Raw genomic sequence first — 11,145 nt, forward strand, 5'->3', positions numbered from 1 at the left:
AAAAAAGTATATGTTTCTATAAAATTTGATTGTTAAAATTGTATCTTTGAATATTGTGATACTTTATAGTATAATTGCAAGTAAAATGTTTCAGCCTATTTTGTTATCCCTTGTTGCTTAAATTATTCTTTTTGGAAAGTTTTGTTTTGCTGTTTATTATAGTAGTCTAGGGAAATATAAAGTTGTACTTTTTTGTTTGTGTCTTTCATATCTATCTAATCTCCTAATATCTTGAAAATAGCTAGGGTATGTAATAGTTTCAGCATGTGGTATGATGGAATTTTTCAGTGGTATATAAGTTGTTATAGCAAAGTATTAGTAACTCACATGTCTTAGCTTCAGTTTTTAATGAATTATTAAATTGAATCCATTGCTTAAGCCGCCAGACTAGAATTTTATGTTAATCAGAAATCCCAGGGTCTCTGCATTGTTTCTATATAGGTGGAAGAGTAGACCTCACTGATTCTTCACCTGGGTTATAGAATGTAGTCCAGAAGTAGAGTTATGCAAGGGGAATTCCGAGTGTTTTTGAGAAAATTTCAAGAAAGAAAGATGAGTCTTGTGGCTTCAGTTTCTTTAAAAACAAAACTCTTGGACTATGTTTTCATGTCCCTCCCAGGTACAGTGGAGAGGAGTGAGTTTACTTCAGGTTATTGATTACAACTGGCTATTGTTATTTGTTTATATGCTTTTATGGAAAACCATATTTTTTTTTTTGCCAAATGCAGCTTGTCCTTGTGATTTTACACTTGTGTGATTCTTCTTAACTCTCAGTATAAATTGTCTGATGCTCTGAATAAAGCTGACTATTGGATGAGACTGCAGTCCACCTCATTCATTGGTTCCTTTCTCCCAAGCCCCCCCCCCCTCCACCTCTAGGGTGGTAAACAATTAGAACCATTAGACAGACTCTAGTCTTTATGTGAGTGATATATGGGGATAGCTGAGATTTAGAGGCACAGAATTTTGAGAAAGGGAGAAGATAAAGCAGTAGGGCTCAACAACAGCAAACAGTATCCCTGGCAGAATTAACACTGTTACTAAAGTAGCAGACAAGACATTAAATAGCCCTTGGGATTAGTGCTTTTTGAATTTTGCTTTCAAATAATGGTCAGTGAGTATATTTCCTCCTCCTCTCATTCTATGTTTTAGTAAAAACCAGAATAAATGGGGTTTCTAGGGCATTCTGGAGAGAATTTCTTCTCTTTGAGTTTTTGTTCATTTAAAATCAATAAAAATATTAAGGTTCAAAAGTAGAAAAATTAATAGTAGCCCTAAACTCTGATTTTTGCAATCTCTTTTTTTTTTAGCTTTTCTATTTAATCTTTTTGATAATTTGATTTGTGGTCATGTGTTCCATACACACACACACACACACACACACACACACACACACACACACATATTCTTTGATACTTGACTTTTCTTTCATAGCTTTAGAGTTACATTTTTCATATATGCTCTTTGGGGGAAGAAGATAATTTTATTTCTAAGAGAATTCTAAGCATACTGATTGAGAAATGAACTTTGGCGGGGAGTAGTCCAAGACAGGGTTTCTCTGTAGCTTTGGAGCCTATCCTGGAACTGGCTCTGTAGACTAGGCTGGCCTTGAACTCACAGAGGCAACTGCCTCTGTCTCTCGAGTACTGCAATTAAAGGCATGTGCCACTACCACCTGGCAAGAAATAAACATTTGGAGTTTAAAATGCATAGACACCTTAAGAGTTTAACTGGTGTTAGCTTTCTTTGGAATTTTGAAACTTTTATTTGTTCATATAGAAAAATTGATTTCACTGTGACATTTTTATACATGTATATAATATACTTATATCATATCCAACCCTGTAATTATTAGTGCTTTAAATATAATTGAAAAAGTAAAGTCTGGCTTTATCCATTTGAATCTTTTGATGTTTGGCATGGTTGCCAACTTGTTGATGGCTGTGATAACCTATGTTTCTCTAAAATTCAAGTCAGTTTGAGAATATATCCTAAAAAATGACAGTTTGCAAGTTAAATAGTGAGATGGAGAGATGAGAATTTGTAGAAATGAATTCACTCATGCTGAGAATTTGTTTTTGTTTAGATAATGAACACATTAGCCTGAAATACATGGCCGAATTGGTTTTGGCTAATTTTTCAAAGATAAAATCTTTTAATCCCTATATAATATGAGTTATTACATAACAATTCAAGAAAGAATAATCGTGATGGAATTAGACTTCCAGGCTTAGAGTGAACTATTTGCTGTCAGGTAGAACGCTAATGTGTGTGTGGTTGGCTTCATGTACGAATTTAGCCAAACTGTCTTTAAGCCAGCCTCCTGGTCAAACAGTTATCATGGGGTTTTCTGGGACTCCATGAATGTCAATTTACATTGTTTTCTATATCGTAAACAACTTAGTCCATTTCTTACTCTTTCCACAGCATGTAGAGTCCACAAAGCACAAGACGGGAGAGCTTCCTCCTTGCCTCACCAGGAAGATCTTTTTGTTAAGAGTCCACCACAGGACACCAGAGAGACTAATTTGTCTGAAGCATCATGTGTTGAAACAACAGAATCTTTTTTTCCTGTGCGGCTTACTAGAACCGGAGTACAATGTTTCCATTTCTTTGAGCTCCAGGAAGACAGAACGGGAGTTGAAACTCTGAAAATGCGGCCATGGACTGGTTCCTGGCGTTGGATTATGCTCATTCTTTTTGCCTGGGGCACCTTGTTGTTTTATATAGGTGGTCATTTGGTTCGAGATAATGACCACCCTGATCATTCTAGCAGAGAACTCTCCAAGATTCTTGCAAAGCTGGAACGCTTAAAACAACAAAATGAAGACTTGAGGAGGATGGCTGAGTCTCTCCGGTAGGTTTGAAATACTGAAGGATTTGATGTAATACTGTGCTTGGCTTTTAGGTGTAGGGTCTCATTCTGCTGTTGAAAAATACAATTTCTACTAACTGTCCTTGCATAATTTTAAGTATGTTAGCAGGCTTTTAAAAAGTGTAGGTGATATCTATATAGTTAATGTAGATAAGGCTACAAATCTTATTTTGCATATGAATCAGTATATAAAAGCTGTGGTATTTATATGCTTAATGTATCATTTACAATTATGTTAAGCCTATTGAACACAAGCTATGTGATTCAAATTAGTGCATATTAATTTTTTTATTCTATGGACTACAACAAAGACATAATCTTTGAAAGGCTTAGTTACTCTTAATTAAGCTTTTACGATGAATAGCAAAAATTCATTGTTAGATAGAACAGTGTGTCTGGAACATGGGTAATTATCATTCCTTCTCGTCTACTAAAGATTGTGACACAGTTGTTCAAAGACATCAGATGTTTGGAAAGCCAAAGTCTGATTTAAATGGAAAACATAAACAGTGATATCTATTTATACATGTCTTTAACTCACAGCCACTAAGTTTACAAGTTGTTTGACAAGCTTTGCTTCTCTTACTTCACATCTAAGAATGATCATGTGTACAGTGCTTACTGTCACCTTAAAAAGCTGCAGGGCGAGAAAGGAAGATATGAAAACTTTTGCATTAGAGGTGATAATTGGCACTACCAGCAAGTGGTATTGAGATATAGTTGAATTATACATTACTTTTTTAGAAACATAATTCATGAATTGAAAGTGGAGCATTAGAGAGGATGCCTCCGGTTCTCCCATTCTGCCATTTGCATCCTTTGCATTTCACATTGCTCTCAGAACTCAGGTGCTTCACAGAGTATCCTCTGTAACTCATCATCAGGTTCTTTTAATAGCCTATGGAAGATAATGTTGAATAGTAATATATTTACAAAAACAAATGAAGCCATATCGTTGGCTTGATGATGGTAAATGCTGTCACAGTAGGATTATTCATCAAGCAATTCAGTGGTCAGTGATAAGATAATGGACGGTAATTTCTTGAATTGAATCATTTTATTGGAGGTTCACGAAGGAGGGTATCGGAAGTTGTGGTCTTTGCACTGAAGTTTGTATGTGATTCATTATTTTTGATTTAGGCATTACTAATAATAACTGTCATTTGTTGGGTATTTGTCATATGCCAGGTACTGTGCCATAGACAGATTACTTTACTGAATTTCAGGATATCTTTATGAGATTCTAGTGCTGTTTTCAATCATTTACAGATGAAGAATCATAAGGGATGTTAAGTGATTTAATTTGCCCAAGTTACACTTTTAACAAATGGTAGAACCTTCTTTGAATTCTGGCAGTATAGCTACACAGCCTGAAGTCTTATCTTCCTAAGCTGGAAACAGAAAAAGCAGTGACCCAGAAAATCTTAATTAAAAGTCTCAGGAGAGACTTCTCTTCCAGAGAAGATTTTTTTCTTTTATAATTTAGGCTCCTAAATAATCACTGATTTTTTTCCATGTTCCATCTTTAGTACTGATATTTCTGTTTCCTTTTTTCTTATACAGAGGATATCTTGGTTTTGCTATATGAAGGAAAATGTGCTATTAATGCGAGTTGTTCCTCAACAAAATATAAAAAAGCAATCATAGTCTCTTTTAATACTCATTTTTATTATTTGAAAATTATGTGTATATATGTCTTTCTGTGTGTGGATTTGTCCTCATGAGCACCATGAAGTGTAGAAGAGGGCATCAGATCCCCTTGAACTAGAAGTGCAGGCAGTTGTGAGCCATCTGATATCTTTGCTGGGAGCTCAAAGGCAAGATCAGAACCTGTTCTTAAGTCTAAGCCATCTCTCTAATCCCTTATAGGGTCTCAAGCCCCTTTCATTATTTTTGTACATTGAAATTAAACTTCTAACAATTGCGTTAAAATGTAGAAATAGCCATTAAGAGCTGATGTACTTAATAAATATAAATACAATCTAGAAACAGACTAAACAGAAGAGCACAATTTTATAAATAAGTATATGAACTCAGTATTAAATACATAGTTATTTTCCCTCCTTGGGGAAGTAAGTCTTCCCAGACTTTTCTTTATGCTTTCCTGGTAAGGCTGTTTGTACACCATCCTCGGGGATTTCATTTTAAATTTAAAGCCAGAACATGAACAATGGAGTTGCTTTATGGCATTCAGACATTTTTCCTTATTATAATTCAGCTAATATTTTGTGCTCAGTTTGATACCTATTTTTTATAGTAAGACATATATTCATAAGCCAGAAGATTGAGTATTGTTTCAGGTAAATGTAATAGTAGGTAATTTCTTTTGAAATAAAGGTATATAAATTGGAGTTGTAAAAGCAAATCAAAGCCTGAAATGGCAATTTTTAAGATTCAGGACAATAATTTTAAAAACAGTTAGCTAACTTGCCAACTACAATTTTTAGTTTTTTGATACTGTGATAAATTTAGATGAAAATTAAGTACCATCTCTTTGAGGGCTATAAAGGTACAAATACCTTCCTTACAGTAAAATTTATTACTTTCAGTGTACAGGTAGGTCTGTGGGTTTTGGCAAGTGGTCACAGTTACGCAATCATCACCATCTACCTCTTTCCAGAATTCTATTGCTTCTTTTAGTTAAATTCTGTCCCTGTCTCCTAACTGTGACCCTTGCTCAATATGTTTGCTTTTCTAGAGTATCATAAAATGAAATCATGCAGTGGATAGATAGCCTTATGGGTCTGAAATCTTCATTTGGCATAATATGTTGGAAATTCATTATCATTTATCTTTAGTATTTTTGCCTTGCTTTGGAAGTCATAAAAAAATCTTGTAATTTTCAAACTTTTAAAATCTCATTATTTTGGATGCCTTTGTTGTAGTATGTTATAGACTGTTATTTTATTACCTTTCGAAACACCATATCAAAACACATTATATGCAATGTATGAAATTCTCAAAACAGTTAAAAAAAAATCCTTATAATTGACCACATGGTTTTCCCTTCTAAGTTTACTATTTCTTCCTATAGCTTAGGTTTTGATTAGTTTCCCTCAGCTTGAAGCATATCTTCTAGTATTTTTTATGATGCATGTTTTAAAGGACAATACATTATTTCAGATTTTCTCATTTTTAAAGTTTCATTTTTAGAAGATACTTTTTAAGAAAAAGTATAGAATTTGGCAATAGTTTTTTTTAATAGCATTCTACATATTTTATACTTAAAAATAGTTTATATAAGGCTAAAGTGTCTTATTTTTCCTAAGGGAAAAGACCTCCCTTCCTGAGAACATTTCTGTGGGCTTATTTCAGTCGAGTTTTCTAACCATCATTATACTTTGTTGAGGATTCTGCAGTCATCACAGTGAATTCTTTTCTTTGGCTGCATTTGCATTTTTCTTTTTGTCTTTGATGTTAATCAGTGACTGTGATGTGCCTAGGTACAATGTGATTTGCTTTTATCCAGCTTGAAGTTTGCTGAACTTCTTAAATATGGGAGCTGATGTCTTTAAAATTCAATTTTAAAAATTTCAGTATGACTCCTGAGCTGTGCTTTCACATTTCTCCTCCTAGAACTGGAAATGCAGGTATTGGAAAGCTTCCTTGTGCAGTGTTATATGCTTCTTATGCGTCTTTGCTAACTTAATTCCTCTTTTCTGTTTATGTATTTTCTAAGTTATCTTCCAGCTTATCTTTGCATTCTGCTGTTAAACAAATTTATATATTTGGTTGATATTTTCATTCTACAATGTCTAGTTGATTTTCTTGGAAATTTCAAATTTCTTTGGAAATTCATGTTTTTTAAAGTTTGTCTTTGGGTCTGGAGAGATCGATTACTGGGTGAGAGAATTGACTATTCTTTCTAAGGGTCCAAGCTCAATTCCTAGCACCTACATGGTAGCTCACAGCCTTCTGTGACTCTGGTTCCAAGGATACCATGCCCTCTCCTGGCCTCTCTGGGCACCAGGTACACATGCAGGCAAACATATAAGTAAAACACTCATATACAAAATAATAATTAATACAAAGTATCCACGATATTCTGAATGTTTTCTAGATCCCTTTTAATTAAGTTCTGCCATCTTTTCCTTTTGCCTTTTTGCATATCTGTTTTTAGTCGTATGCCAGTAATTGCTTATAAAAATACTTTGAAGGCTGTAGGTTCTTTCCCTTGTTGAAAGTATGTTATTTCTGGGCTTTTCTTCTTTAAGTTTTAAAAAATGATGTTTTATTTTTTGTGCATATGTATATGTGTATATGTGTGTGTGTGTGTGTGTGTGTGTGTAGGTATGGATAGTCCAGTACTTTGATGTGGAGATCAGAGGACAATTTGTGGGAACTGGTTCTCTCTTTCACCATGTGGAACTTGGTGATCCTCTTGGTGATCGAACTTTGTTGTTGGACTTGGTAACAGATATTTTTATTCTGTGAATCAAGGCTGTAGAGTTTTGAGTGTTAATTTTTAGTTTCTTGTCCTAACTAAATTTGACATGAGGCCTGACATAGAAATGAGTTGAAATTAATTTGTATATAAAATGTAATAATCTATCTTTACTAAAGCCATATAAATATTTTATAATGCTAAGTTTACTAGTACATAGACACAGTACATTGTTTATAATTATTTTCATAGTAGAGCTGCAACTGATAATAATTTTTGGAGCTTTTCTCAAGTGTCTTTGTGCTATATTTCATCCACTGGGTGCTGAGTTACAGTAGGAAATGATGCAAGAACCCATGTTAGATTCTCCTTTTATCTCTAGCATTGTGATTACTTTTAACATTTGTTACAGTAGGAATGGCAAGACAAAACAGTAGCTATTAATGTATTGCTGTGTATTTTAAGCAGAGGCTGCTCAGACTCAAATAATCACACAGAAAGTATATGAATTACAACACTGCTTGGCCAGTAGTTCAAACATTTTCCTAGCTAGCTCTTATATCTTAAACGTGACTACAAGTTTGATATTACAGAAGACTGTCTATTAATCTGTATGTAACTAAACATTACAACCACTTTAGCCTAGAAGGAATCCACAGATTCTCATCCTTTGTGGAAACAAAAGCAGAACCCTTTTTCTGAAGCAACATATACTTAGACCCAAAATTTGAAGTCAAGATACTTTTATGTTGGTTTAACTTAGTAGCCCCCAGAAACAAATATTTCTCTGCAGTCAAAAATTTCAAAGAAAACACAATAATAATCGTAATCCAGACTCTGTGTATTTTCTGTCTTCTGTGGCTTATTTTTCTTTACTCCTTTTATTTATGACTACCTGTACTTTTATATTACTTTTGCTGTCTCTTTAAAGATATAAGGTCTTTCTCTACCTTCCATATAGATTAGATTCATGTATGTCTCTCTTAGAGTCCTCTTGTTGTCTAGGTTCTCTGGGATTGTGAATTGTACACTGGTTTTTCTTTGCTTTATGTCTAAAAGCCACTTATGAGTGATTACAAAAGATAATTGTCTTTCTGGATCTGGATTACCTCACTAAATATGATGTTTTTTAGATCCATCCTTTTGCCCCTCAAATTTCAAGATGTCATTATTTTTTTCTGCTGTGTAGTACTCTATTGTGTAAATGTACCACATTTTCCTTATCCATTTTTCGGTCAAGAGGCATTTAGGTTGTTTCCAGGTTCTAACTATGACAAGCAATGCTGCTATGAACATAGTTGAGCACATGTCCTTGTGGTACAATTGAGCATCCTTTGGGTATATACCCCAAAGTTTGTATTGCTGGGTCTTGAGGTAGGTTGTTTTCTAATTTTCTAATATCCAAAGTGGCTGTACCAGTTTGCACTTTCATCAGCAATGCAGGAGTGTTCTCTTTACCCCACATCCTCTCCAGCATAAGTTGTCATCAGTGTTCATGATCTTGGCCATTCTTACAAGTGTAAGATGGAATCTTAGAGTTGTTTTGATTTGCATTTCTGAATCAGAGTATATTTTAAAGGCTCCTTTAGATGGCCTTGCTCTAAGAAGTAGGGAAGTCTGTATTTGGAATTGTACATTGTGAAGTGTGGGCTCCAGGAACTTCTACTTATTTATAGGATCAGCTGGAAGTCTCTTCTGCAGAAAAAAATTGCTTTTCCTTTCCATTTTCACACTCTGTTCACTTCTCACACCCGACAAAGATGGTTCAGTAGAAGTGAGCTAGGTGGATGACTATGTATGTCCAAGGCTGCAAACTTATTAGGAGAGAAGTTGATTACTTAAAATCTGTTTACCCTTGCTGTTTTGTCTGACACATGTTCTTATTCCTTTATTTGTCCACCTGGATGTGATAGTTCAAGAGCGGTTTGATGAGACTTTATTTAACTCACTATACTCAGGGAATATTTCAACTTGTCTTTAGTTTCACTTATTTTGTATTGTGGTTTTTTTTGCATATAATCTTATCTATTTATATTTAGTTTTTATATATGAGTTTTTAATTTAGTGGAGATGAGTGCAGAAAGCCCAAGTCATAAATAGCCTGTCCCTTTGTTTATGAAGTGACAAATTGATTATTGGTTCACTTGGAAGCATCTATTTTGATGAATGCTTAATAATTTAGTTCAAAATATAGATAAAATGCAAGTGGAACTAATTCCCAAACACAAGTAAATACAGCTTTTATATGAGTAATTGATTTCAGTTCCCTTCTCCCTAGGAATCCGTGTAGTAACTGCCTTGCTAAAGATAGTGGTGTTTCTTTTTCCATTTTTAAAAAATTGCTTGGTTTTAATAGGAGTTGGCAATCTGTCTAGTGGGACAAATCCAGACCTTCCATCCCTTTTTGTTTTTGATGACTTTCAGGCTAAGAATGGTTTTTCATTTTTCAGTTGTTGGGGAGCAGGGAACGAATTCAGAGGATAATATTAGGTTATGTAGCAACGAGACCTAAACTGTTTATTATCTGGACATTTATAGAAAAAGTTTTCTAGCTGGAAGTTTGTGTGAATCAGATGTTCTTATTATTAGCTCATGCCTCTTTCAGTCTTTGAATTATTATGCATATTACATGTGAGTAAAGACAGGCTGTGAAATGAAAATCTAGTTGCTGATATTATTCTGATTAAGCTCTTGCTGATTTTGCTCTAAGTCTTTATGAAATTCTTCCACAGCTCAGATTTCTTTTGCTTTTTAATTTGTTCAAACATTCTCTGTGTTCTCTTTCCCAGTATCGGTTAGAGAGCTGTTGTGTTGAGAGCTGAAATGGTGCTTGGGGAAGGAGATCTGCTGTGTTTACAAAGAATCAGGGACAGCAGATTCCTGTAGATATTTGCATTTAATAAATATCTTTACTGAGACAGAATAATGAAATAGAAGTATATGGGCTTTCTTCCCCATAATTTGACTCTGCGAACCAAATTTTATGAATTTAACTTTTTTTAGCTGATGCTTTTACATATGGGAATTGTAGTTGCCCACCCTTAGTTTTATTTAGAATACAGAGATTTAAGTTACTGTCACTACCTAGGAAAGCCTCTCGTAAAAGATGTCATTTTTGGAAAAAGCTGTCACATGAGTAAAAGTACAAAGACATTATACCTGAATTAAGAAAAATAAATAAATTCAGTGTTGGCATTTTTCTTCTGTATACAAATGCCACTTAGACAAAGTGCATTTTTGATAAATTTTTAAATGTATGAAGATTTAGCTTAGGACTTCAATAATAGTCTTTTTAAAATATATTAATACATTTTATATAATATATACTTATATATAAAATATGTGTATTATCTATATATACATTATATCTTGATTGGTTTTAAAACTCAGAGTCCAATTAGTGTTATGTGTATATGGATATGGGACCATCCAAGGACAGCCTACCAGCAGCCACACACCCCGCTGAAGAAAAATGATTCCCATTTTTTTGGAGCTATGAACTTCTAGTAGCTTCCCAGCTTGGGGTAGAGCCTTGTGAGCAGGCCACCCCCACCCCATACATGCTGCTGTGTGGGTTCTCTTAATCTTGTGTTGGTAGTCATAGCTGCTCCATGCATGCATTAGCTTTATCATGTCACAGAAGAATGCATTTCACATCCTCCCTCCTCATCCTCTGTGACGTCATGATTGGGGGTTGTTACAGATGCAGCCCATCTTTTAGGAAGCCCTCAGTATGGATGTGATGCACATGGATAGCTTGAGAATCTATTTTTCTAATGTGTAGTACTTTGATGTTCATATTACCATGTTGGTAAATTTGTAACACACACACACACACAGAGAGGGGGGGGGAGAAAGGGAGATCTTTGAGATTTACCAGAGTTTG

General features: G+C 34.4%; 1 protein-coding gene across 5 annotated transcripts in view; it reads left to right on the top strand.

The window, feature by feature from the left end:
* LOC126508453 (translation initiation factor IF-2-like) overlaps positions 1 to 2,851 on the top strand; it is a 94,510-nt gene extending 91,659 nt beyond the window's left edge. For all 5 annotated transcript variants that reach the window (XM_050153697.1, XM_050153696.1, XM_050153695.1 and 2 more), the window contains one exon: positions 2,428 to 2,851. The gene's annotated coding sequence lies outside the window, so the exon portion shown is untranslated. The remainder of the gene's footprint in view (positions 1 to 2,427) is intronic.
* The last annotated feature ends 8,294 nt before the right edge of the window (positions 2,852 to 11,145 follow it).

Source organism: Alexandromys fortis, unplaced genomic scaffold (genome assembly GCF_014885135.2).
Source record: "Alexandromys fortis isolate MF-2015 unplaced genomic scaffold, M_Fortis_MF-2015_v1.1 scaffold_82, whole genome shotgun sequence".
Classification (NCBI taxonomy): Eukaryota; Metazoa; Chordata; class Mammalia; order Rodentia; family Cricetidae; genus Alexandromys; species Alexandromys fortis.